The 25,932-nt window shown below is 46.2% G+C and overlaps 1 long non-coding RNA gene across 2 annotated transcripts in view; it reads left to right on the top strand.

Annotated features, from left to right (window-relative positions):
* Positions 1-25,932, top strand: part of LOC138467670 (uncharacterized) — a 117,067-nt gene that overhangs the window by 36,359 nt on the left and 54,776 nt on the right. The window contains exon 3 of one of the 2 annotated variants that reach the window (XR_011268126.1): positions 7,688-7,894. The exons of the other annotated variant lie outside the window; for it this stretch is intronic. This is a non-coding gene — a long non-coding RNA (uncharacterized lncRNA). The remainder of the gene's footprint in view (positions 1-7,687; positions 7,895-25,932) is intronic. 2 annotated transcript variants of the gene reach the window in all.

Here is a 25,932-nt window from a genome sequence, read left to right as displayed (position 1 = left end):
GATCCTGCCGCAAGCGATTTGTGCACCAGGAACAAGGTCGATCTGACAGTCATAGGGCCTGTGCGGCGGCAATTTATTGGCTTGTCCTTTCAGAAAACATCCTGGAAATCATGGTGTTCACTTGGCAAGTTATTAGTTGCTCCCAGGGATGACACTGTCGCTCCAGGAGTCATGGGGATACAGGCATCGGGTTTCTGCTCTTGGTAATAGCAGGCAGGGGAGCAGTCACCGGGGAAGGTTAATTTTCATGCCCGCCATCTATCAAAGGGTTGTGAGCAACCAACCATGGCATCCCTAGTATTAGCCTGAACAGAAGGGCCTTGATGAGATCGAATGAAATAGACTCCCGATGCCCGTCCTGGCACAGCAAGGTTACCCCGGCTGTGCACTGGGTTACTGGGCTGGAAGCGATTTATGTCCCATCCACATAAATCCCATCCCATCCAAGGTGGTTACCTTGTCCATAGTTGGCTTAGAACACAAAGGAAGCCCCATCTCTGCTGCCAGTTCTTGATCAATATAATTTCCAACTGCTCCGCTATCGATGTATGCTTCAATGGCATGCATTCTTGATGACTTTTGGTGGTTAATTAAGATCACTGCTATTGCAAAGTGCAAGGTCAGCGACTCTTTCTTCTCACTCGACAAACTGGCCTCTACGTTTGTCGAGCTTGGTAGTTTTCAGATTCCTTAGCTTCATCCTTCTCTGTGGCCCCGACTGTTCTTCTTGGGGGTTTTACTGGACAGTCCTTCAGGAAATGTCCTGGTTTCCCACAATACAAAGCTGTTGTTGTCTTCTTTTGTCCTGCTCTTGTTTTGTTAATGGAGGCCGTATCCCTTCAATCTGCATGGGTTCTACATCATTTTCAGGTACAGGGGTGTGTTTTCCCTTGGTCGAACATACACGACCGAGGGTCCGTCTTAGACCGGTCTGCCTTTCGGTTCTGCAACCGGTCGTCTAGCTGCAAGACCAGATTTATGAATTCTGCACAGTCTCTGGGTGGATCAACCACCTGGGCTAATACGTCCTTTAATTCACCTCGTAAGCCTCGATGGAATAACATGGTTCTTTTGTTTTTTGGCCACCTAGCTTCGGCAACCAGTCTGTTGAAGGTAGCAATGTACGTTAACAAGTCCTGATTCCCCTGTCGGAGGGACAAGAGTTCATTGTCTACTGCTTGTTCCTGGGTATGGCAAGCAAAAAGTTTTTCCATTTCTCTCTGGAACCCCCCAAAGTCATGTAATAGAGGATCGTCATGGGTTACCAACGGCACCGACCAATCTGCTGCACTAACACTCAGGTATGATAAAACAAAAGCTACCTGAGCTTGGTCGTTTGGAAATGCTCCAGGCCTACAAAGAAAATGAAGGCGGCACTGATTGATGAATGCCGTATACTTCCGTGGGTCACCTGAGAACCTTTCTGGTGGTGCCAGGGACACTGTTCCAGGTAACGTGATCTGTACCGGAGTGGGTGGTATGGCGGGGTTTTGCATCGTTGCATTGCTTCCAGGTAGAGGCGTGTGTCCTGCCTGAGATTGTAAGTATTGCCTGCTATTCTCTTCAGTGCGTTCTTTGGTCACTATTAGATCTCTCCGGAGGGCATTAGTCTCTTGTCGGGTAGAATGAACCTCAGCATAAAGCTCTCATAGTAATTGGGCCAATTGGTCCATTTCTGATGTCTCCATGGCACCCAGGTGGATTTGTTATGGTAGGCTTCGCGTTCTGTTACGCTCACCTGGTATCCACAGGGACGCCACACAGCCGGGTTACTCGCTGGTATGCTTCTCAGCTTTGCCCTGATGTGGTCTGCGGGGAAGGTTCTACCTGAAAATACAGGAGGACTGTGTTCAAGACTGACGGACTGGAGTAAGTATCCTCCGTCCACCCCCGTATGATTTCAGTCCCTCTGGTGCCCCCTCCTCACCTTGTGGTAGAATTAGGTGTGGTCTCCGTCCTGCCTTCTTTGCAGGGGCGCGTTGTCTTTCATGGGCGAGTGCGGTCCAGTTACTTCACTGATGCCGGCACGTTTGATATTGTTCAGGTAGGTCTTATTGCTGTTCTTTAGTTTTGTTGCTATCCTGCATGCCTTTGTTTGTTTAAAATGTCTCTTTTTTCTCCCTTAGGTATGCAGAGCTTCAGCGCGGCGAACTGGCTTGGTTGAGCCCCGCTAGTAAATGATGGTGCATTAAGAGCGCTATGATGCGGTAAGTAAGCGCTATGGGCAGCTCTGCAAAGTCTTGCCTTTGCTAACCTGTGTTTTCCTTCCTTGTAGGTCACGGTGTTCTTCAGCGCGAGTGGAATGTCCGGAGTGGTGCCAGCCGAGAGGCGACTAGCCAGGTAAGCCTTTTGAGCAGTTCGTAATTTGTAAATGTCTCTACTGCTTTCTTTAATGTTGCCTCTATCTTCCTCTTTCAGGTCGTTCTGTCCGGGAGGCGTGCAGATTCGAGGAAGCTGTGCTCAGTAGCTACGAGTGTTTAAAGATGAAGATGAAGACTGCAGGTAAGATGCTGCTGCTAATGATGTTCCTTTTGTCTCCTTGCAGGTTCTACTGAGGTTCGAGGGAATAGCTGGACACGGTGAGCGTCACGTTGCAAGCTGCAAAGTAACGCGAAGCATGTTGTCTTGCCCGGGAGTGGTTTAAATAGCCCCAACAAAATAGTCCAGGTAAAGTAGTCCCTAGGCTACCACATCCAAAACACTAGACCGCATAGCTTGGTTCTTAGGAACCAAGCTATGCGGCTGCCTCCATGTTGGCTGACAATACAGAAAAGTAGTTCCCAAGCACATTGTTTTTCAAGGTGTATGAGCCTGGCACCATAGGCGCCAGGACTGGCCCCATGAGGGCTTTTGAAGAGGATGCCAGGCTCTAGAGGCCCGAGTCCTGACTCCACCTGGCCAATGGGTTTGCCAGAGGGGGTTTTGGGCGAGGGTCATGACAGAACTGTGTTATGGCGAGGAAGTCATAATCTTCCACCTGGATTATGATGGCTATCTCCTTAGCATGAGTCACTAGGGAGCGGGCGTTGATTAAAGCGCCCCTGAAGTCTGGGGTACTATTGCTAGGCCGAGAGTTCAATGGTTTACCCTTACTATCTTATTTAGATAGGATCGATGTGGGGTGTTCATTCTGATGTTGTTTATTATGGGTGAGACCCTTGGGCTTTGGTGAAGGTGAGGTACTTGAGGCAATATTTTTATTCTTACCAATAATAGGTTTGTTTAGTGGGCGTTCTTTATTTGGCATGTGTTAAGCATGGCTTGGGGAGTGAATGGCGTTCTGAAGATGCGGCAAGGGCAAGCATGGCCTTATCCTGGCCTTCTCTGTTGGCCGCCGGTGCTTCCGCCTACCGGCGGAGATGATAGGCTGATAAAGCGTCTCTGTTGCTTAGCAACAGGACAAAGCCTCGCGGTGACACCGCGCTGTGACGCTATGATGCCTTGATGTGGCAGTGCATCAGTGCAAGGGGGTCAGCGTGAAAGGGAATTGGGGCTTCAAGGCTGGTGGACCCTGGCCTAGCAGGGTTTGGGTTGCAAGGGCATGGGCAGTTTAGTGGAGATAAATGGGCACTGGGACTGAGGCCTCTCTCTGTCTCACACCCTCTGCAGAGCACATTCTTTCGGAAAAGATACTAAAGATTTGCAACATGAAACGGCTGGAGTTCCGTGAGAACAAGGCTTGCATGGAGCCGGCATGGGTTGGTGATGACCTGGGCCCTCTGTGCAAGATGCTGGGGATGGAACAGCTGCGAGTTTACAGAGGGATGATTTTCGGGCCTAGTAAAAAGATGGCGTCTGGCCTAATACAAAATGGCGTCTCATTGCAGGGAAAGAGACTATGTTATTTGTGCAATTCTTTATGTTATATAGTGTGTATATGTACCGTGGGGTGGGTGTGTCTCGCCCCTTGGCGTACACATAGTTTATTTACCCCAATTGTGATGAGGACCATCTCCTTCCCAACATTCACCCCTTTCATTACTCCTAAAGTAACTCATTCCCTCCCCCAGTATTTCTGCATTCCTCAGCTCTTCTCAATGCTTTGTCCCATGCGGGGCTGCCTTTTATAGGCATCCATGCTCCACACACACTTCTTGAACTCTCCCTCAGTCGTACATATTCTTCAGGGGTATAGGTCATGTATATACATCCCACATCTCCTGCCAAATCCACCAAAACCTCTTTGTAATTTTCAAGATCCTGTGGTTGCGCAATGGTAGTGTGATTGTAGTTGTGTACCTCATCCCCATTGTTATATATTGCCACCATACGGTATTTGGGCTCGGTTTAGGGAGAATTCTCCAGAATGGCTAATTTCCCTTGACTGTTGAGTCCCTCAGCAGCTTTACTGGATTTCTATGGTTTAATCTTTTTACCTGATAAGAGTGTGAGCCTTTTTTTCCCACTCCTACATGGGTTTTGCTCTGTGTTGTACATTTTTATGCTTATTGGCTATGGAGTCTCACCCACTCCATAGGCATAATCTTTTTACTGTGTGTCACACGGCACCTTCAGTGCAGTGACACAGAGTTGTCTTTTCAGACTTACCACTTTAAACTCCATTTTCTGGGACTGACTACTGTCTGCCAGAACATGTAAAGATGCCATTGACTTTACTGGTCTTTTTTAAATTTGCAGACCTAGTACAAACTATCTTCCAATAGAGTACTGGAGGGGTTAATAGTTATCCCCTTTTGTCTGATTCTCATGGGACATTTTTATGTTCCCCTTTCTCTAAGAATTGGCTGGTGGCAGTGTGGTATCTATCATTTTTATTCTACCGCGAGCTATGAAAATAGCCTCGGTAACGTTAGGGGCTATAGTGGTAGCCTCAAACTCTAACCCGCTGGACCCCTTTTATTTTTATTTGGTTCCGGTTGGGTTTATTCACCATTTCTTTTTGTAAACGTCTTTCTTGTGTTTTACTCTGTGCGCCAAACCAGGTTTGGTTCCTTTGTTCGCTGTCCTTTGCCGGGCTTCTGCACAGAAGCCCTCCTTAGGCGCCTGAGTGTCTGGGTGGACAGGATGTGAGGGAGGGGTTTGAGGCCCCCTGCCCAGGGTCTCCTTGGAGACCCAAGTTGCACTCTAGTTTGATTGGCTAGGTGACTGTCCTGCCAGGACAGCCACCCTGCTCTGTGATTGACAGCCAGGTTCTGTGAATGGTGGATTTGGTGCATAAAAAGCCAGTCTTTGGGACTGGAAGACAGAGTTGCACTGGATCGAGAGAACCAAAGAGAAGCTGAAGGAATATGACTGCTGCAACTACTGGACATCCCAGTGAAGCCCTGCTGCAGGTCCAAATCACCTGAAATTTTGACAACAGAGAAGATCTGCAAAGAATCTTCTTCCCTTGAGCTTGGTGGGACCAACCAGCTCACCAAACACCAAACCCTGGTGTCCGTCTCCTGATCGAATTTGCTGTGCATCGCTGCAGTGAACCGGACAGCCAGGAAGAACGGCACCTGTTTGGGATTTAAGGAGCGCACATTTAATTCAATGTTTTGCTCTGCTGCTGGCTTCTTCCCTGAGCAGTACAGGACCCTCCAGATGTCCTCCTTCTTGTCACCACGACAGTCGCTTCAGGAACCGTGAGCCTGCAGGAACTGCCAGGAACAACTGCCTCAGCTACAGCATTCGCCTCCATTTAAGGTACTGTGCAAATCCAGTCTTTCGTTCCATCCGACTGCGCTGAAAGTGCTTGAAATCATTTGCCTCTCCGAATGCTTGTCCTTGTCTTCTCCTTTGAATAACTTTTCCTCCAACCAACTTCGTTTTGAACTCTTGCCAAAGACTTAGCCGCAAACTACGCTGAACTGTGTGATCCTCTGCAAACCCTCTGAGCCATTAACATTGGCCCAGGCCTATTGATTTGAATCCTAGTTGTAGTAGCCTTTTCTAGATTGCCCTGCCTATAACTTGTTGGTGTTCTTGATTTTGAATAACCTTGTCTTTTCCTCCCTTTTAAAATGCTGGAGTACCATTTTGCTCACACTTCATTTTGAGCTTAACTTGTTCAGAATTGATTGGGTGTTGCGTATTATATTAAGATTGTAATTTTCTGCTGCTTTATAATAGTGAATTGTTTTATAACTGATGGTGTAAATAAATGTATATTTTTTTACTCAGAAACCTTGCATCAGTGTTTGTTTGAACTATAGTAATTCTTGCCCTTTGTGTAACCTCTTGTATTGCTCACTTTACTCTTGAGATATGTCTGGCTGCTCAGCCATCGCTACCACTTTACTGTGTAGTGCCGGCTTGTACCAAAGGTGAATTTGTACTTGCACTTGTAGTCTTAATTGTGCGTGGTGTTCCCAAAGGGTACTGCATATGATTCTGCCTAACAGCTCGTCACGCTCTCCTGTTTGTATCTGTGCTTTCTGAGTATCATGAGGCACCTTGTTATTATTATTTCTACTACCAATAGTCACCATCATCATCGCACTACTAGGAACTGCCTTTGCGCAGCATCAGAGCCCTAACTGGCACACAGAAAAGATGAGCAGGATGAACACGATGACAGGTATCAGCATCTTCATGATTGTTCCAAGCCATGAGGGTACCCAGTTGAATGCCATACTGAACCAGTCATTTTCTTGCACCCCTCCTTCTTTTCTCATTTTCACACCAAGCTCATGCACCTCTGAGATCACATGTGATAGTGTCCCATTTTCAGCACCTGAAGAAGGTATGAATGTGCAACATGAGCTCCTGATCTTTTTGCAAACACCGCCCTCCATGGCAGTGAGGAGGTCTAACACATATCGATTTTGCATCATTATTAGTCGAAGTGATCGTAGTTCCACTTTGATGACGTTGAAACCCTCTTATGTGTCATTTGCCAGCTGGATGAGCTCCCACCTGACGATTTGCAACCATTTGGCGTTAGCTCTTGCTTGGATGCTGGGAACGAGTAATGCAAAGAATGTCTCTGCTGAGTTGAAAAGTTAGTATTTGTCAGGAATCTGTGAGAGGAGGTGATGATGATTCTTGCGACGGGTAATTGGAGGAGCGCCTTTGCCAGAACAGATGATCATGTTGCTCATTTTCTGATAGTATGCAAAAGATAGGGGGTGATGCACTGGTTGGCGTTTCTGTTGGTCGAGGTGCCAGTTGTCCATCTTGCGGCACCTCTCCCCCTTTAGGTGCTCCTCAGGTACCACCAGTAGTGCGGAATGTAGTGTTGGAAGCACACAGTATCCCCTCCAGGATGATGGGAGGTGCAGGTATGCCTTTTTGCCGCAAACCCTGTAGTAGTTCATTAGTGCAGCAGTACCTTTTTGAAGATCAGGAATGATGATGCTTCCGTTGCAATGTTTATAAGAAGCCATAGATACTTTCCCTTTGCCATAAAAACAAAGTTCATAATGTTCTTCTTGTTGTACCTTGATTGGTTTTTTAAGCACCATGACCCACATTAGCTTTGGGATTTTGTCTGTCCATATTTGTGCGCAAGTCTTTTCCACCAAGTTCAGTTTTTCATCTGAGAGGCCACGCAGCCCCTCTGTTTTGCACATAAATGTTGAATCCTGCCATTTGTTTTCTGCAAAGCTTGTGCCCTCTATAGCCAGGAATGGGTCTTTGAAGCACTTAATGTCCTCGATCCCTTTTTGCACTTCCTCTCGTCTGGCGGTAGAATGTTCATTTTCACTGTGTGTGCCTGACAGGTGCTCTTTATCCTACATAGTGTGAGGTGGATGATACATTGTGACTCCTCTAAGGGAACTTCTTGAGGTACTAAAACCTTGGACCCCCCAGACGCCTGCAGAATTAAAGAACACACGTTGCAACTTTCATTGGTCTTTCTCCCTCCTGTGGCACTCATATCCAAATACCAACTGTTAGACTGGCCAGGATGGTGAAGATCCTCCACTTTATCTAGCCCCAAACCATGGTAAGTATCGTACTTGTATTGATGTGTCTTCCTTTTCTTTCTTCTATTACGCAAAAAGGATTGTCAAACATTTACACAATCTGACACTGCTGCATAATGTTCTGTGTACATTTGTGGGTAATAACTGAACCATTAGGCTACTGTACAACGTGGATTTGGAGTCACTACACGCAGTTTCAGTGGTGGCTTGCATCATAGATTGCTTATTATACATTGGGGAAACATTTGTATTTGCACTAGCATCAGTGTTCAAATTTTTCCGATGATATACCATAGTGAGGGATTAAGAACCTGGTATTATATTGGCAACTGTGGTGAGTAACACATCAAATAGTTCATCAAGCATTGAGGTAGATATTATGTTAGGTTGTGAGTTAGCTTGTTGCACTGTAAACATGGTGGGGTGGCAATGTAACATTTAATTGGAGGACATATTGCTGCTTACCCTACATCTTACACCCGCACCCCTTCTTTTATATAGGCCCCCCAAGTAAAAGATGCACCCAATAAATTCCCAAAATAAACATCATAATTGTAAAAAAGATTGCAACAAAGTGTAGCCCAGAGTCGTAGCTGTAAGCTCTAGTTGCAAACAATATATTCCTATTGCTATCTAACTGCACATTAGCATTAAGTGGTGTCAACTCCAGCATCATTGCACCTATAGAAAAGGATAAAATGGGACAGGCACTAATAAGGTTTCAGATGGGACGAGATAGAGAGATAGAGAGAGAGAGAGAGAGAGAGAGAGAGAGAGAGGAGAGAGAGAGAGAGAGAGAGAGAGAGAGAGAGAGATAGAGGTTTAGAGAAAGAGAGAGAGTACATTATCATTTTTAAATCAATTTACACTTCGCACTACATATCACTCTTATTATTTACATGTTTTCCTGGCATAACCCATCCCCTGCAACCTTTTAGGGTGCTGTGCTTGCTTGTTATCCAGTGTCTCAGTTGCTACACTGCTGTCTGCTTTTTGGACATATGAGAGGTGGATCCAGTATCAATAGCCCCTTCAGTTTTACAGCGAGGGGGGTACTTCATATGGCCCATGAAATCTCAGAGAGTTCAATTTCTGCACAAAACAGCGTATGAATACTAACTCTCCTGGTATGAGGGGTTGTGTTGGGCTGTCTTGCGCTGCAGTTGTTTCTGTTTTACTGTCTGTGATGAATGATGACGCAATTTGCTTAGGAATGCATCTCACCGCTCGTGTGAGCTGTATGAGATATTCTTTAAATTCTTCTCCTAGCACAGTTGCTGTTCTGTGCGTGTCAGACACCCTTCTCACTGGTGACAATGGCATTTGTATGCATTGTCCAGTAGCTATTTCATGGGGGAACAGGTAGTGGTCTTTGCTAGAGTACACAGCTGAATACAGGCAGTATACCCAATTCTTCTTTAAGGAATGGCATAGTTTAGATAACCTGCTTTGAAGGAGGATGTTTATTTTCTCTACAAATCTGTTTTCTTGTGGGTTGTAAATTGAACACAATTTGTGTTTTATTCCCAGTAATAACATCATTTCTTTGAACAGATCGTTGACAAAATGTGTTCCATTATCTGATTTTATGATGTCACATATCCCCCATCGGGGGAAGACTTCTCTGGCTGTTAGGCAGAAACCGTGCAGTTCCCTCTGGGACCACTGCAAAAGATTTAAGACTACAGGTGTTTGGCAGTAAACCCACTTGGTAGCAGTCTGTACCACACAGATTCACTTGGTAGCTGTGGCTGAGCAGTCAGACTTCCCTCAAGAAGAGTTAGGCAGTATACAGAATATTCACAATAGGTCAGAAGAGCACAGTAGAACAAGTAAACACTGACCAGAGCTTGGTGTAAAAGAGATATAATTATTTATTTAAAACCACATCTAGAAAAACAAACAGGCACTAATAGTAAGCAATTCAAAAACATGGTCACTAAAAGATATACACTCCCTTAGAAGAATTTTAGACAAGTCTTAAGTAAAGCCCCACTTATTTTCAGACAGCGGTGAGCGCTTAACGCAGATGGCACTCTAATAATTCGTTTTAAAAGGGAGAGAAAAGCAGGGTCTGATATGAAACAGATCCCAACCCTTTTCATAAGAACAACACAAGAGAGGGAGGCAAGTAAAACCGTGAAGTTAGAGTTCAGAAGGCTGGATCCACTTTAAGAGGATCAGAATGAAATGTGTCCAAGGTCACACGGTCAAAGTGCACAAGAGTCTTGCAATTGTTCAAAAAAGAGTTGGACCAAAAGGAAGGGACCCGTTAGAAGGTCAAGGCGGCCAACCCAGTCCAGAAGGTTAAGGGATTATTATTACCTTGTAGCAATCTTTAGAAAGGGAGGCCTGGCGGACACGGTACCTTAAAGTAGTGAGAATACTCCAGCGGGGGCAGTTGTTCCTGGCAGTGGATGCAAGTCGGTGCTTCGTCCAGGGGAAGAGAGGATCTCGTAGGGGAGGAAGACAGGAGTCCGTTGCACTGCCAGGGAAGAAACCAGCCGCAGAGTTCTCAGGTAAAAGGAGCAGTCCTTTTTTTCACGGTCCAGTGGTAAGTGGCTATCCGGTTGCCGGGGTGCTTAGCACGGGCAATTCGACCACAAGACGGCCTGGGATGCGAAAAGAAGAAGGTAAACTGGTTGTGCCCACCAGTCAGGGGAAGAAGCCTCTCCAGTCGGGAGATCTTCTCTGTCGTCGGGAAGTGGTGAGTCGGTTCCGCAGGGCTCCACCGATGGTGTCGTCGTGGTAGGTCGGGTCAGCTTCTCCCTCGTCGGATTCTCAGGTCCTGTGGCGACTTCTGAAGTTCCAGTCCCCAAAGCCCTGCTTGTATGCAGCACACCCCCAACCACTCAGCCTAGCAGTCAATCAAACATGCTAAGTGATGAGCCGGCCGGCTCACCACTTGGGCCAATCACACAAGAGTGCAACTTGAGTTACCAAGGTAACTCAGTCCAGGGTGCCTAAACCCCCTCCCGCACCCCATGTGGTACCCAGACAGAGTGGCACCACTTTTGGAGGCTTCTGTGGAGAAGCCCGCCAAAAGTGGAACAAAGGGCTCTACTTGGGTTGGAGTCACAGAAGAGAACACAAACGCCATTTTAGAATCGAGTCCTGGCAAAAAATACCAAACGGCGAATTAATATTAATTAAATAAACCAGCGGTATGTTCGAAGCTATGAGAATCAAATAATTAAAGTTGGTAGCCTCGAACAATGGGACAATCCCATAAGGATATATTTGCGGTCGAATATAAAAGGTCGTATCCACTGCCACCAGCCAAAACTCGATCAGGGGGGAATGGAGACGTGCCCCCTCGACTAACAGACCCCGGGGCAATCGAATTGCCCCAACCAGTACGTCCACAATATGATGGTTTGTACCGGTTTCTGTTAATAATTTTGGACTAGAAAGCCAATGGTGACTTTCCATGCCCTGGGAGACAGTAGTCAGTCCCAGGGTATGGAGTCTATGGTGGGGTGTCACTATGACACCCCTGTGTCACTGCACGGCGGGTGCTGTGTAACACACATAGTAAAAACACATGAGTAAAGGACCCCATAGCCCATGAAACACATTAACAGTCAAAGGAACACCATAAATCATGTGCAAGAGTGGGAGAAAAAGAGTCTCACTCTTGGCAGGAGAAAAAAACAAACTCCAGAAATCCAGCAAAGCTGCTGGGGGACTCACTAGGTTAGGAAATCCTGCCTAAAGAGAGAATTCTCCCTAACACTCCCCTCCCCCCCAGACTAAGGGACAGGAGGATTTAATCCACTCCTGGATGAATCTCTTACCTCTAGTCGATGACATACATCCTAGAGAGACCATCAGCATTTTGGTGATGACACCCTGATCTGTGCTCAATGGTGAAATCAAACCCTTGCAGGCAGATTGACCATATCAATAGTTTTGGGTTTTCCCCTTTCATTTGCATTAACCATCTCAAGGGTTGGTGGTCAGTCTGAATGCCAAAAGTAGAACCATACAAGTATGGCCTAAACTTCTTCAGAGCCCACACAATAGCAAAACACTCTTGTTCAATAGTTGCCCACTTTGTTTCAGGATCCTTCAGTTTTCTACTGATGAAGCAAATGGGGTGCTCCCTACCTTTCCCATCCAGTTGACTGAGGACTGCACCTATTCCTACATTTGAAGCATCTGTTTGCACAATGAAAGTTTGGTGGTAGTCAGGAGCTCTGAGTACTGGGCTTGGCAAAGAGCCTTTTTCAGGGTTTCAAAGGCCTGATTGCATTCCTCATTCCACCTAACCTATTTAGGGAATTTTGGAGAGGAGATGACATTCAGTGGAGAAGCTATGGACCCATAGGTCTCAATGAAATTCCTGTAATACCCAGTGAGGCCTAAGAAGGCTCTCACTTGAGTCTGAGTAGTAGGTGTTGTCCAATTTTGCACAGCTTCAATCTTACTGGGCAAAGGCCTTATTTCTCCACCTCCTACCTCATGTCCAAGGTAGACCACTTTACTCTGTCCAATCTGGCATTTACTCGCCTTTATGGTCAGATTGGCCTTTCAAAGGTCCTGCAAAACATCTCTCAGGTGGTCCACATGTTCTTCCCAGGAATCGCTGAACACTGCTATGTCATCCAAGTATGCCATGCAGAAGTCCTCCATCCCATTCAGAACCTGGTTCACCATCCTTTGAAATGTAGCAGGTATATTTTTCAATCCAAAAGGCATAACCTTAAACTGGTATAAGCCAACTGGGGTAGAAAATGCAGTTTTCTCCTTGGCATGGTCTGTCAGGGCTATTTGCCAATAGCCTGACGTCAAGTCAAATGTGCTGAGGAACTTGGCTGCACCAAGTCTATCCACCAACTCATCTGTCCTTGGCAAAGGGTGGGCATCAGTCTTAGTGACTGCATTAAGAGCTCTGTAATCCACACAGAATCTAAGTTCTTTAGATCCTGCCTTTGGTACTAACACAACTGGGCTAGACCATGGACTAGTAGAGGGCTCTATTACCCCGAGATCAAGCATCTTGCTGACCTCACCTTTGATGTGGGTTCTTACATTTTCTGACATTCGATATCCTCTGCTTTTGACTGCTAGACAGTCACCAGTGAGTATGTCATGCTGTCCCCAAGGGGTCAAGCCTGGTGAAAGTGAGAACAGTGAGGCAAACTGATTCAACATGGATTTGCACTCTTCCTGTTGCTCAGGTGTCAGATTTGAAGAGAGATTTACTCCTTCAATCTTTCCGTCTAAAAGTCTGGGGGTATGTGACACTACTCCAAGAGTTTTTAAGTCATTACCCAGCAGAACCCTTCCTGGCACCTCACTTTGTATGCTGACAGGTATCTTCACAGTCATGTCATTACACTGGATGAGAACTGGTGATTGGGGAAGCATCTGCACAGGCCCTCCAGTTAACTTGGTGAGGCGTTTGGGTGCCTTAGCAGCATCCGCAGCCTGAAAAAAAGATTTGTCCACCACAGTTATACTGGCCCCAGTGTCCCTAATGGCAGGAGTCTTCTGACCATTCACCTGGACACTGTCCTTATAATACTCTTTAGTATTATCTGGGATAGAATTATAGACATCTAAGTTATGTTGGTCCCACAACCCCAGAGACACTAAAGGAGCACTGGCTGAGACTCCAATGGGTTCATCAGCCAGCAATAGAAAGTTTCCACTTGCCATTTGTAGTTCCTCCTCTGGATCGAAGGCTAAGGAGACAAGCTGGATCCCTGAAGGTTTACCCTTGCATCTGGGATCTCCTTTCACATGGTCAGTAGAGCCACAAACAAAGCATTTACCAAGAGGCTTGTTCTGACCTCCTTCTGGTTTGGCACCAGGAGGTACACTAGTCTGATTTGGTTTCCCTTGTGGCTTACCATTTTGGTTTTGTTTGGGGCCCTCTTTGGAATTGGAATTATTAGAATTCTCTTTGGAGTCCTTTTTTGGCTGTTTTCCCTCATCCTTTTTCTGAGTAGCCCCAGAATCCTTGTGAGTGGCCCTGTTGGCAACCCACAAGTCAGCAGCCTTAGCTAACTTCCTGGAATCTAATTCCATTGAATCAGCCAAGTGCTGTCTGAGCTCAGTAGAGCAGGCATCATAAATTGACTCCAACATTACAAGATTCTTCATTCCTTCATAAGTGTTAACTCTGTAACCCTTAATCCATCCCTCTAAGTTTTTCAAACTTTCACTCACCCAGGTAGCCCAAGGGGTACCATCATGCTTTTTGAGGGTCCTAAACCTCTTAAGGTACTGGGGAGGGGTCTTCCCAAATCTAGCTATCAAAGCTAGTTTCACACATTCATAATCCTTCTTATCCACCTCCCCCAGCTCCATTACCATATCAGTTGCAACAGGGGGAAGCCTAGAGAAAAACCAGGGAAGTAACTCATTCCCTGTGATGTCCTGGAGCCCATGATTATACTCAAACATTTTTAACCAATCCAACACATCCAACTTAGGTTCTACATACCCACTAATTCCTTAGGCATCCAGGGCCTTTTGGGACTGGAACTCCTAGAGGAACCAGAGGAGAGAGAAGCATTTTCCACAGACAACTTCTTCATTTCTAGTTCATGATTAAGCTCTATTTCTCTAAGTCTTAACTCAGCTTGCTTCTGCTCAGCCTGGGCATTCATTCTTCTGAACTCTAGCTCTTGGTTTCTTTCAGATTGAGCAATAAAACGTTTGTACTCTAATTCAAGCTTCATTTGTTCAAGTTCAAAATAAGCAGGGTTACATGTAGGACCTGGTATAGGCCCAGTAGGTACAGTAGGTAAGGCAGACAGAGGCTCAGAGTGGCTAACTTCATTAGGTTCACTTTCCTCTTCTGACTCATTATCAAGCCTTTGATTCAGATCAATACCATCACTGTTTTCTACATTTGCTGGGGGGGGAGATTCCTCTGTACCTCCCCGACTTTGGTTTTCTAACATTATTTCTATAAGTTCCATTTTGTTGCCCTTCTCAGAGAGATTCTTATGTCTACACAATACTTTTAAGCAATCAGCAGTTTTGGCAGACAATGATTCTATGGTATAACTCTCCATAGGAGACATAGTTAGAAAATCAGCTTTTTATTAGTGCTAAGCTCTGTGGTTAGTTGTCCTAAAGTGTTCAAAAAGCACTCTAAAGTTGATACTCAATACAAATCCCACCGCTGTACACCAGTGTTAGGCAGAAACATGTGCAGTTCCCTCTGGGAAAACTGCAAAAGATTTAAGACTACAGGTGTTTGGCAGTAAACCCACTTGGTAGCAGTCTGTACCACACAGATTCACTTGGTAGCTGTGGCTGAGCAGTCAGACTTCCCTCAAGAAGAGTTAGGCAGTATACAGAGTATTCACAATAGGTCGAAGAGCACAGTAGAACAAGTAAACACTGACCAGAGCTTGGTGTAAAAGAGATATAATTATTTATTTAAAACCACATCTAGAAAAACACACAGGCACTAATAGTAAGCAATTCAAAAACACGGTCACTAAATGATATACACTCCCTTAGAAGAATTTTAGACAAGTCTTAAGTAAAGCCCCACTTATTTTCAGACAGCAGTGAGCGCTTAACGCAGATGGCACTCTAATAATTCGTTTTAAAAAGGAGAGAAAAGCAGAGTATAATATGAAACAGATCCCAACCCTTTTCATAAGAACAACACAAGAGAGGGAGTCAAGTAAAACCGTGAAGTTAGAGTTCAGAAGGCCGGATCCACTTTAAGAGGATCAGAACAAAATGTGTCGAAGGTTATACGGTTGAAGTGCACAAGAGTCTTGCAATTGTTCAAAAAAGAGTTGGACCAAAAGAAAGGGACCCGTTAGAAGGTCAAGGCGGCCAACCCAGTCCAGAAGGTTAAGGGATTATTATTACCTTGTAGCAATCTTTAGACAGGGAGGCCTGGCGGACATGGTACCTTAAATTGGTGAGAATACTCTAGCTGGGCAGTTGTTCCTGGCAGCGGATGCAAGTCGGTGCTTCGTCCAGGGGAAGAGAGGATCTCGTCGGGGAGGAAGACAGGAGTCTGTTGCACTGCCAGGGAAGAAACCAGCCGCGGAGTTCTCAGGTAAAAGGAGCGGTCCTTTTATTCGCGGTCCAGTGGTAAGTGGCTATCCGGTTGCCGGGATGCTTAGCACGTGCAATTCGACCACAAGATGGCCTGCGATGCGAAAAGAAGAAGGTAAACTGGTTGTGCCCACCAGTCAGGGGAAGAAGCCTCTCCAGTCGGGGAGATATTCTCTGTCGTCGGGAAGTGGTGAGTCGGTTCCGCAGGGCTCCACCGGTGATGTCATCATGGTAGGTCGGCTCAGCTTCTCCCTCGTCGGATTCTCAGGTCCTGTGGCGACTTCTGAAGTTCCAGTCCCCAAAGCCCTGCTTTTATGCAGCACACCCCCATTCACTCAGCCTAGCTGTCAATTAAACATGCTAAGTGATGAGCCGGCCGGCTCACCACTTGGGCCAATCACACAAGAGTGCAACTTGAGTTACCAAGGTAACTCAGTCCAGGGTGCCTAAACCCCCTCCAACACCCCCTGTGGCACCCAGACAGAGTGGCACCACTTTTGGAGGCTTCTGTGGAGAAGCCCGCCAAATGTGTAACAAAGGGCTCTACTTGGGTTGGAGTCACAGAAGAGAACACAAACGCCATTTTAGAATCGAGTCCTGGCAAAAAATACCAACCGGCGAATTAATATTAATTAAATAAACCAGCGGTATGTTCGAGGCTATGAGAATTAAATAATTAAAGTTGGTAGCCTCGAACAATGGGAAAATCCCATAGGGATATATTCGCGGTCGAATATAAAAAGTAGTATCCACTGCCACCAGCCAAAACTCGATCAGGGGGGAATGGAGACGTGCCCCCTCGACTAACAGACCCCGGGGCAATCGAATTGCCCCGACCAGTAGGTCCACAATATGATGGTTTGTGCCGGTTTCTGTTAATAATTTGGGACTAGTAAAGCCAATGGTGACTTTACATGCCCTGGGAGACAGTAGTCAGTCCCAGGGTATGGAGTCTATGGTGGGGTGTCACTATGACACCCCTGTGTCACTGCACGGAGGGTGCTGTGTAACACACATAGTAAAAACACATGAGACCCTATGGAGTAAAGGACCCCATAGCCCATGAAACACATTAACAGTCAAAGGAACACCATAAATCATGTGCAAGAGTGGCAGAAAAAGAGTCTCACTCTTGGCAGGAGAAGAAAAACCAACTCCAGAAATCCAGCAAAGCTGCTGGGGGACTCACTAGGTTAGGAAATTCAGCCTAAAGAGAGAATTCTCCCTAACACTGGCAAGGAACTTCGCTGTGACTTTGCATCTGGGTGGGTGCAGGGCCCTGCTTCCACCCACCATGAAAAGGGCCACACCACCAAAATCTAATATCTTGTCCCGTTGCATCTCACTTCCACATCTGCGTAATCAATGTGCAGCTCACAGAAGGGTCCTACAGGGCAGGGTAGTGTGCCCCGTAGTGTTCTTAGAGTCCTCCCAGTCAGAGTTGACTGCCAGGCATGTTGTGCACTATGTCACCATTTAGTTGAGATGCTCCTGGAGGTTTGGGATGAACCAATCACCCTGGAGATCAGCTGCTATGTGCTATTTTGAACTATGGGCTGGGAAATGTAATTGCTCAAATGCAACATACAATAATTCAACGGGCATAACAACTTTCCCTGTTGTGGCCTGTATCCATATTAGTTCAGTAGGTGGCTGTGTGCACACTCATTTCATTCATAATTCCTGCTCTGTTTGAGGGGCCCTCTTTTGCAGCTCTACTATTTGTGCAATGAGTAGGGCATTGTAACCCTCTGCTCTTTGCTCTTCTACCTTACTGATTAAGATGCATTCTGCAATCATCGGTATGGGGAGATATGCTGCTTCCTCTGCAGCTATGTCTGCTGCTGCATTTCCCAAGAATATTTCAACAACATTACATGTGTGTGCTTGGCATTTCACTATGACTACTACAGAGGGTTCAGCAATTAATTTATGCAGTAGCTCCGTGTGTTGTACTGGGGATCCATCAGCTCTCCAGAATCCCCTCCTTCCCCACCTAGAGCACTCAGCATGTACAGTGGTGGTTACATATGCTGAGTCTGAATCTATCGTCACTGCACCCTTTTGCTGCATGGATAGCCTCAATCAATGTTATTAGGTCTGCTGCTTGCGCATACTAATGCACAGCTAGGTGTTTCTTGACCAGTATCTCATATTCTCCATCTTCCATTCTCACTACTGTTGCCCCTACATGTTTTTCACCTGTCTCTTGGCAAATGGCTGCTGATCCATCAACAAAGAACTCTTCTCCCTCCTGTAAGGCAGTTTCTCTTGCTTTGGGAATGTCATCCCCTTCTCCCTCCTATGTGACACAATTATATTCTTGCATATCTTGGACAGTGCATGGCTCTGTGAGGAACATGGCTGGATTACCGTTTTAGATCTTATCACATGGATATTGGGCCTTGAGAGTATTATCTCGTATGCTGATGCTCCTTGTGTGGTGAGGGTGGATTTTGATCTTTCTAGTATTGCAAACAAATAGTGTTCTACGTACATGGTGACTGAGCACCCCATGACAATTGTTGAGCTTTTCTCAATAGCAAAGGCAGCAGCTGCAAGAGCCTGTTTGCATGTGAAATGACCTTGCATCACTGCGTTGAGTGTGTCACTGTAATAGGCCAATGGTTTATGACCATGGATGTTTTTTGTGTCAGTACTGCTGTCATTAGAGAACCATTAGAGTGTGAGAAAAGGTAAAATTATCTCTCATAATCGGGTGTGGCTAGAACTGGGGCCATGCAAATCAATTATTTTAGGTTGTAGAATGCTGTTTGTATTTCTGCTGTCCAAATTATATGTGCATTGTCTTTCTGTGCTTCTTTTAGACCTTGCAACAGGGTATTTGTGTATGCTGCGTAATCTAATATCCATGCCCTTTAGTAATTACAGATTCCAAGGAACATGTGCGTGTCTTTTACAGTGCATGGTCTGGCTGAGGCGCACACTGTTGCTGCCATGGCAGGTATTATTCTCTTGTCATCTTTTGAAATCAATTGGCCCAAGTACAGGACCTCAGTCAGACAGGATTGTTGTTTCTTCTTGTCTACCTTGTACCCCTTTTGTGCTAGTAACTGGAGGAGGATAATGGAATCTCTCCGACAGCTTTCTTTGATCTCACTGCAGACTAAGAGATTGTCTACGTATTGGATGATGGTGCTCGGGACTTGAATATTGCAGAGATCTTTGTGCAATATCCTGTTGAATATGCTGGGCCTCTCGCAGTACCCCTGGGTCAGACAACGGTGTTCAGACCTCCTCCCACCCAGTGTGAAGGCTTTGAGATACTGTGAGCCTGGGTCGAGGGGCACTGAGAAAATGGCATTCTTCAAATCTACCACAGTAAAGTGAGTGGCCTTTTTTTGAATGGTACACAAAATGGAAGCAGGATTCGGAACAAGAAGGAACTCCTTGTGGGCAATATCGTTAAGTGGGCAGAGGGCCGGTATCATACACCACGACCCCCTGTTGCTTTCTTAATGGGGTTCACGGCCGTATTGCATTGGGAGTTGGAGGGAACATGTATCCCTTGCTCTAGGAGAGCATGCAATGTTTCTTGAATTCCATCCTCGGCCTCTCTGGACAGGGGGTATTATTTAACTCTGTGTAATATCGCTCCTGGCTTTAGGGTTATCTTTATGGGTGTCACTTCTCTCAATAGGCCCACATCATGGGGTTGGTGGTCCATAGGTGGGACGCCACTTGTTGCATATCTGTGTCACAAAATGGCAGTGGTCCACTGACGACAGCCATGAGGGGGCTTAGTACTTTTCTGTACTGTACCATAACTTCACAGGGGATACGTATTTCCAATACAATCTCCCCATCATTGTTGTCATCAGCGAACAAATCTTCTTCAGTTAGCTCACACAACAGTATATTTGGGTCAATGCACAGCACTGTGCGCCATTCACATCCATGAATGTCCATCCCTATTGCTACAATTCTCTTGGCCAACACTTGCACCACTTCCAGATCCAAGGCCAGAATTTTGCCAGCAATCATCTCAGGGGCAGCTACAGGGCGCAACACAAAATCAGAGGACACTCTCCACTCCTTCCTTGTGAGCTCGGGCACTGTTCTAGCCAAAACCCTAATCCCGTACACGAACATGTCGGGATTCACTGGTATTCCCCGCACCTTTAGTTCATTTACCATGGTGTGTATCAACAACATTTCCATGAGGAAGCACATGCCAGGGGTGGAGCAAGGAATCCCTTTTTCAGTGAATGATATGGTCATATTTAGCTTGCTGAGCAAATCTCGTCCGAGTAGATTAACAGGGGAGCTGTTGTAATAGGGTAGGGGTGCTCGCACTGTTTTTCCCCATATCTTAAAATTCAAATCTTCGGTGTAAGGAACCATCACCACAACTCCAGAGAATCCTTGCGTATCCAGACTTTGGTCAGATAACGGAAAATCACCTTCACACAATTGTGACTTCTCCAACCCTGAGTCCACCATGAAGATGAACTGTTTGTTTCCTATCCCTACCCCCACCAGTCGATGCAAGGAAGTGGATAGGACTGGACACGCAAGTGCTCTTTGTGGGCTGTCCTAGTTGGGATGGGTGTCTGCCCCTTCTGGAAGCCTGTGCGGGCTCCCCAGATGGGGGTCCCCATACTGGGGTGGGTTGGTTGTATTGATAGTTCTCTCCCTACCTGCTGTGGCATTCCTGTGAAAAATACCCCTACCTCCCACATGACCAGCATTGCCATTGGTTCCCTCCTCTCTGCCCTTCTCCTCCATATCCCCCTCCCCTCTGTCCCCAGAACCCACCTCATCCTCTTGCAGGTCTTCCTTGCCACTGGGGTACTATGTATTGCTGTTCACTTCCCCAATGCTCTTGCCCTTTACCCGTCCATACTGCTGCCTTTCTTGCCAATGTAGCCACAGAGAGACCCCCCTCTACTCCCAACTGTTCTGTGGGCGGTGCAGCTTTTACCGCTGCGACCTTCACTAACTTTGTACCAGTTTCGCTTCTTCAGCTAACCTTCGCTGAATAGTTTCCTTTTCTCGCTATTTGATCATCCTAGAATGGTGCACTATGATGCTTTGGATCTCAGGCCATCCCTTAGCTTCCATTCCTGCTGTTTTGTCAAGGGCCTTCTTTACTTCCTTTGGCAACCTTATTTTTATGATAAAGTAAAACAGGGAGGTGGACTGGTCCCACCCAGTGCCCATCTCTGTGCACCACATCTCTTGCACTCAGAGAATGAACTGCGCAGCATCTTTCTCATCCCCGATAGTGCATTTCATTATAGAGTGCAAGTCTAGGTCCTTCACAGCACATCCCAAACTTGTGCTCGGACATTATTAATTGATGCCCCATCATGAGTATTGTCACTTACAGTCACACCTGGGTAACCTGCTTTCACCCACGCTGATTCTGCCTGGTCTCCCAGTGTGGATACTAAGAGACCTCTAATATCTCCTACGGCGAGAGGTACGCCTGCAATGTTTTTCTCAAAGGCATAAATCAATTTTCCCGTGCCCGCCGTAAGTGGGGGAGGGACTTGAGCAGGTTGTTTTGGACATAGTGGATCCATCCGCTCCCTTGTGGATGAGGGGCATTTGTAGTTTTGATTTCACTTTCCCACCTTTTACTCCTGTTCCTTTCATTTTTGCTAGAGCCATCCTTCCCATTCTGTTTCTGATCCTCCCCACCCATGTATCTTTTACTGTAGGGGTGGCCCTCTGCACCTACTGTATCCCTCCTAGTGCACCCTCTTCCAATTTGTCTAAGTCCATCCAATACTCCTCGTCCCTCACTGATACCACAGTGTCATACCCCAAACTATCAGTTTCCCCTTCTCATTCTACTCATACAGCCCAAATGGGTGCACTGTCTATTCTGAAAAGGAAGTCGCCCGATTTCCATTTATCTTCCTGTATCAGAGGGGTATCTTTTGGAAGCCGAGGCTCTCCCTCTGATCCTCGGGTGGCCTCACATACATCTCGTAATCAAGCCAATTCTGTAAGGGTTGAGGTTAGCGCTACCTCAAGATCCTGTGTACTTACTCCAGTGTGGGTGCGGATGGTGGTTGATGGGTCATAAGGTGCGGGTGGAGCTGTACTTGGTGTAGTTGGCTCATTTTCCCCTAATACATATGTTAAATTTGAATACCCTTCTGACGGTCTTGTGAGCAATGGATAGATTTTCTTGGGTTCCTCCTCCGCCTTCTCCCTTTTCCCCCCATCTCCTCCTACCACTGCTGGCATTTCTGACCCTATGTCCTGTTTATTTGTTGCAGGAGTTTCTTCAAACATCCTCCACAAATCTAATACTTCCCTTCTGTTTTGCAATTGTTTCCCTTTGTATTTTGCTGTTAGGTATGTGGATAGGTGCTCTAATGTTCCCTTATCAAAAGACCCATGCTCAGACCAGGCGTGCAACTATCCCTCCCCCTTTGTTTCTGTCACCCACTGAACGTGGTACTTTTTTAATTTGCTCACTATACAGGGGGAGGTGTTTGCAGAAATGGGACAACGAGGTGTCTATTCCCATGGCTAGTGTCTTCTGGCCTTTTTTTGGATTATTCCCCCAATATTCATAGAGACCATTCCCCTGTATTCTCCTCTCTATACTGGTTATAGGTACTTAATGCATTTCTATCAGACATTTCTCTTGTGTGTGTGCGTGTGTAGGTTAAACAATCAAATATATATAAACATGAAACAGTTTAGAAGACAATAAAACGAGACACAAGAACAGAAAACATACAACAAATGTTCACCCTTCCCTCTTCTAAGAGCAACACCCACGTTCCTACTCACTCCATTGTCATTCACATTACATTTTCCCCTCCTTGTCCGCCCTCTGTGCATATAAAAACACTGAAAATAACAAGTTAAAATAACAAGCTAAAACAATAACTTCTAATTATTCCCGAGCCCTCTAATTATATGGGCGCCCTACTTTTAGCTCCGTAATTATTCCCCGCACTGGTCGGGACAGTGCACTGTGGCGCTACCCTCAAACCCCTTTCAGAGCAAGGTTCCCGTATTTCCGCTGGATCTCCGTTTCATGTCTCTAACAAAAAATAATAATGGCAATAAAAAAATAAAGCACTTTACTTCAAATAGTCACCCAATTCATTCCCATTCAACCATTGCGTGTTCCCTTCAATCACACTGCTCTATATTCCCCAAATCCCATTATTTGTCTATCCTTGCAATTTATACTCATGTGCCCGTGTTCTTCCAAAAGCCTCCATTTGCGGTTTATCCACAACACCTGGGCCTCTCCCTGGGGCCGCACACGGCTCCAACGAGCAGCGGGGTATTCGCAAAGCCGGAACCCACAAGAACCTTTTTCTACTGCGTATGTGTTTTTTGGGACTGGTCTGCTGTAGGTGAATGCGGCCTTTCCGGAGAGGCCCTGGATCTCGCCGCAAGTATAGGATCTCGAGGAAATCACGCTAAGGGGTCACCAAATAAAGGCATCCACTCATACACGTGTCCCAATAATAATGAAAAATAAGATAACACACCCCGTCAGGGAATGAGACCAAGAGATGAGTTGCAAGGATAACAAAGTTTATATCATAAAAACAATGCCAGCAAAGAACTCTGCTGTCCGAGAGCACTCTGCTAAAAATTACAAGGGCAGCACATTAAAAGGGCACCAAGCGTCATATGTCACGTAATACATAGGTAACACATTCGGCATAGTTGATTGGCTGGAGACATATACTAAACCCAGCGCCATATGGGATGCCTGGGCTCCATTGGTTGTTGCCTCGTAGTAGATCATGATGCATGTGGTCAGCTGGGCTCCACGTTGAAGGTCAGGGCAAAGAGGCGCTACAATGCAAACTATCTATCCTAAACGACAGGAACTAACAAATCAAGAATAATGGTGGACACCTGATCATTGCATGAATGGGGGTACTTAGGAAAGAGGGAATAATATACTGGCATGCTGACCTCCACATTCAGGGCTTCTTTGATAGTGCAGTTGCCACTCCCAGGTGCCTTCCCCGGGAGTTTGATCTACAGTCTTCCTTCCCAGTTGCCTCATGATACGAACAGACATGTTTTGCTTTTGGGGGGAATATACTGCTGCACAGGATTAGATCAATGGTGGGTGGAGGTCAGATGTGTATCAGCATGAAAGGGACTTGGGGGTCGGGGCTGGTGGACCATGGCCTGGCAGAGTGGGGATTGTAAGGGCATTAGCAGTTTAGTGGAGATGAATGGGCACTTGGGTCGAGGCCTGTCTCTGTCTCACGCTCTCTGCAGAGCACATTCTTTCAGAAAAGATACCAAAGATCTTCAACATGAAACGGCTGGACTTCCGTGAGAACAAGGCTTGCATGGAGCTGGCATGGGGTGTTGATGGCCTGGGCACTCTGTGCAAGATGCTGGGGATGGGAAAGCTGCGAGTTTACAGAGGGATTATTTTTCGGGCCTAGTAAAAAGATTGTGTCTGGCCCAATACAAAATGTCTCATTGCCGGGACAGAAACTTTGTTATTTGTGCAATTCTTTATGTTATCTCGTGCAGATAGGTACCGTGGCAGTGGGTGTCTCTCCCTCCTTGGAGTACACATAGTTTATTTACCCCGATTGTGACGAGGGGGTGGGATAGGACCATCTCCTTCCCAACAAGGGTCCAAGAATATCAACGTATATACAAGGAGTATTATGACGAAATGAAAGATACCTACAATTCATCCTTTCAAGAAGGTGATTGGGTGTATGTCAAGAATCCACAAAGATTGTTAAAAGGGTTATCAAAATACCGTGAAACCCAGTGAGTAAAAGATGTGGGAAGGAAAAGTGTTCGACTTGAGGATGGCACCAAATGCTCAACTGACTATCTTGTCTCTACTTCAAAGAACATATTGGATACGGAGTCCCTAAAGAGTACTGATTCAACTGCTCCAACTGCCCATTGAAGGTGGTCAGGAGGTGGTTCAGGTGGTGATATATTTGCGCCCAGATCAAATGAGAACACTGCTATGGCATCCAACTGTGATGAAGATTCATCCAGCAAAGCGAGAAGAGTAGTTTCTCGTCGGAGCATAGACTATATTTATTATTGATATGTTTTTCCTGGTTACATGGTTCCCTACCTTCCCTCCCACTCCTCCCTCCTTTCCCTCCCTAATTCCTCTGTCTGTTATTTTGTGGGGGGGAGATGTTATGTATGTGTGTTCCAGATCCTCCTTGCATGGAGGCTCTGGAACCTTTGGCGTCGTTGAGAAGGTTGGTGGTTGACAAAGCTATACATCCAGCTTGTTACCGCTGTTGCGGTCCCTAATCAATAAACCCACTTCAACTCATCCTAGAGTCTGTGGACCTCATTACAAGTCAGGTGGTAAGGGGTTAACGGCGCTGGTAAAGGTGCCGGCACCGTCAACCCCGTACCGCCTGATTACGAGGTCCCCTCGAGGGACCCGGTCTGCACGTCTGGTGAAACCAGACCGGTGCAGACCGGGTCCTGCGAGGAGAAGAGAAGAGGGAGCAAACAACGGGCCGCTTGCAATCGGCACGTTGTTTGCTCCCTCTCCCATTCCCATTCAGCCCTATAGGGGCTGAAATGGGAATGGGGAAGGCCCGGGTCTGGGTTCCCAGAGGGAGGAATTACCTGGCCCTCTGAACTCGGAATGGCCTGGTAATTCCTCATTCTGGGAACCCGGACCCAATTTTGGCGGCAGCCATGCCGCCAATAGCGGCATGGCTACCGCCAAAATCGTAATGAGGCCAGTGAGTTAATCCACAACAATATATAATTTTTCTGAGTGAATATTATAATATATATTATTAGGACTAATGGGATACATATTGTTTAACTATCTTGTTATAATGGACAAGTCGACGAGATGGCACATCATGACAAAGAAGCCATATGCTGTTTTAAGATGACAACATAAATGAAAACATTCGGAATTGATAGGGTGGCCTTATTTTTCGGATCAAAATGAAATATTGCTTATTTAATTCAAAAAGGTGTTTTTGCGGCATTAAAAATACCTATAACCATGGAGAGCAGGGCACATTTTGAGCAACAG

This window comes from Ambystoma mexicanum, chromosome 4q, assembly GCF_040938575.1.
Source record: "Ambystoma mexicanum isolate Mex_15411 chromosome 4q, UKY_AmexF1_1, whole genome shotgun sequence".
NCBI lineage: Eukaryota > Metazoa > Chordata > Amphibia > Caudata > Ambystomatidae > Ambystoma > Ambystoma mexicanum.
Note: the sequence above shows the minus strand (reverse complement) of the source record. Positions and strands in the feature narration are given on the sequence as shown.